This window comes from Myotis myotis, unplaced genomic scaffold, assembly GCF_014108235.1.
Source record: "Myotis myotis isolate mMyoMyo1 unplaced genomic scaffold, mMyoMyo1.p scaffold_m19_p_3, whole genome shotgun sequence".
In the NCBI taxonomy this organism is placed as follows: domain Eukaryota; kingdom Metazoa; phylum Chordata; class Mammalia; order Chiroptera; family Vespertilionidae; genus Myotis; species Myotis myotis.
Genome location: NW_023416335.1, coordinates 158,782,438 through 158,785,108, shown reverse-complemented (window position 1 = coordinate 158,785,108; position 2,671 = coordinate 158,782,438).

The following is a 2,671-nucleotide window of genomic DNA, read 5'->3' as shown; positions in this document are numbered from 1 at the left end:
TAAATCAATGAAAGGAAGAAATGAATCTCAATCACTCACCCACTCCCTAACCTGAACCAAGAGTAGGTAGTTTTGCACAGTTTAAATCATCAAGACCTACTGATGAATGTTAATTAAAAACACTACTTATGGGAGGGAAGTGGTGAAATTTATTATTTATGTAATGAAATTATTTCAAACTTTAATTGATCCAAACTCAAAATAAATAAATAACTCGTTCTCCCAGGAAAACTTTCCCAATATAAGAGAACGTCACTATGATTGCTGGTAAAGGTTAGCAATTTGTTTAAAGTTGTTTGATTTCATCTGAAGCAGTTTTATGTATCCAGAGGATCTGCCACCACAGGTTTAATTCTATTACTTCAAGTAGTGTTTATTTAACAAGATTCATGAATTAAAACACAATGCTGCTAAAGATTCACACATATTACATTAGCCATTTTAAAACATTAAATTAATGATCTTGAAAATGCTATAATGATTGAGTTCACCTGTCTTTCCTACCAATACAGAAGAACAAGGGCTTTGATAAGAGAAGCAGGGGATAATTTTAGATTCTAGGAACTTCATAGGACAGGGGGAGCTGGAGTTAACAATGCCAGTAGCCAGTACAAGGATTTAATTCTTCTACAATGGGAGAGAGGAAAATTAGGAGGGCAGTAATAAACCTGACCTATCATTTAATTTGGTCTTTGAGTCTTCCTCTGACAAGTATATGGTAAGTATTTTACCCATGAGGTAAGGGAAGGTTTTCTCTGTTCCAAAATCATATTTGTGACCTCTGAGCAATGCACTTTGCCAACTCAGCTTATGGTGACAGATTACATTGACAACTTTAGTAAAAAGAAAAGAACCTAGAGAAACTGAGTGCACATAGGAAAATATGAACAGCTACTAAGATAACTAAGAATGATTGCCAAGGAGTGATCAGGAAGTAGTCATCCAAAGTTCAACGTTGCATTTTCACTGCTTTCTGGTGTTACCATGTCACTGAACGTGCACTAAAATGAACTGTCATTTCCTACTGGGATAGCCTGAGAGCTTTTGTTTTTTTCTTTCTTTTTATTAAATTTATTGGGTGACATTGGTTAATAAGATTAGATAGGTTTCAAGTGTACATTCCTATGACACATGATCTTCATATTGCATTGTGATTTGACCCAAAGTCAAATCATCTTCTGTCACCATATATATGACCCCCTTTACTATCCCAACCCCCCTTTCCTCTGGTAATCACTGTTGTCTGAGTCTATGAGTTTGTGCTTGTTTGTTTGTTTGTTCATTTGTTGCTTTCAGTTTTATAATTCCTCATATGAGTGAAATTATGTGTGGGATTTCTGATATTATACTTTTTAAATAATAGATGCTTTTTAAATATTTTTAATGAATAAATGTAGATTATTTATTTGAGCAATAAGAAATAAGAGTACCCTAATGTATTTTTACATTTTATATAACACACACATTGGGTACAATTGCTTATACACATAAGAGATTAGTTTTGCCTGATATGTAGAAGTGTGTATTGTTTCCCTATAAACCCTTGAGTTAGGCCTAAATTTTCCTGTTTCACAATTAATCCTCCCTAATAAAACACAGAGACATATTATAGGCCAATGGATTGAGTTATTATGAACTACTGATATGCCCAGTGAGAATGCACTTACCAGGTCTTCTTTTACAGATGGATACCTGAGAGTAGTTGCTTGAAATATGAATCTCAATGAGGGTAAGTTTTGACATGAAAGAGGGGGGAATTTCCTGAGCCTCTATGGGATTCCTGAAAAAATGTAACTTAAAAGTACCAGGGAGGCTTAAAACTCCTGGGAAGCACTGAAATGGACAGCGATATATACAATGAGAATACCAAAAAAGTACAATAGAGTCCTTTATAATTTGTTTACAAAGATTGACTCAGGTGTGTCCATTTGTTCCTGGATGTTGCTTCAGCAAGTTAACGTATCAAAACCCAGAGAACAGCCCTGCGGGGATGACTCGGTGGTTGAGCGTCAACCCATTAACTAGAAGGTAACAGCTCAATTCCCAGTCAGGGCACATGCCAGGGTTTCAGGCTTGATCCCCAGCAGGGAGCGTGCAGGAGGCAGCCAGTGGATGGTTCTCTCTCATCATTGATATTTCTATCTCTCTCTTCCTCTCCCTTCCTCTCTCTGAAATCAGTAAAAATGTGTTGTTGTTTTCTTAACTCAGAGAACGTAGCTGGTTGGTACATTAGTGGGGGAGTTGATTTGAGGAGGGGAGCAGCAGCAATTATTCAAAGTCACTAAGATCTATCCTGAGGCAGATTCTGATGGCTGAATGCTGCGAAAAGCACAGGAGTGACCAGGCTGCCGAAGAGAGGACAGCCACAGATCAGTCCCTCTGGGCTCCGGCCATGACCCAAAGCTCCAGAACAGGACTGATGGTGGTTTATGTTCAGGTTTCAGAACATTTCTTTATACCACTTCAGGAAACCCACTGTGTAAGCAGTCCCAAAACTGGCTTAGGCATACTTTCATTTGCCTAAATATAGGCTAATGAAAACATAGGTATATCTGTATTTTAAACTTTTTATTTCTCAATCTAGAGATAATTTGAATTACAAAGAGTTGAACTAACACTTTTAAATGGATGTGCTGCTGTTAGCATTTAGCATAACAACATAAGATGATTA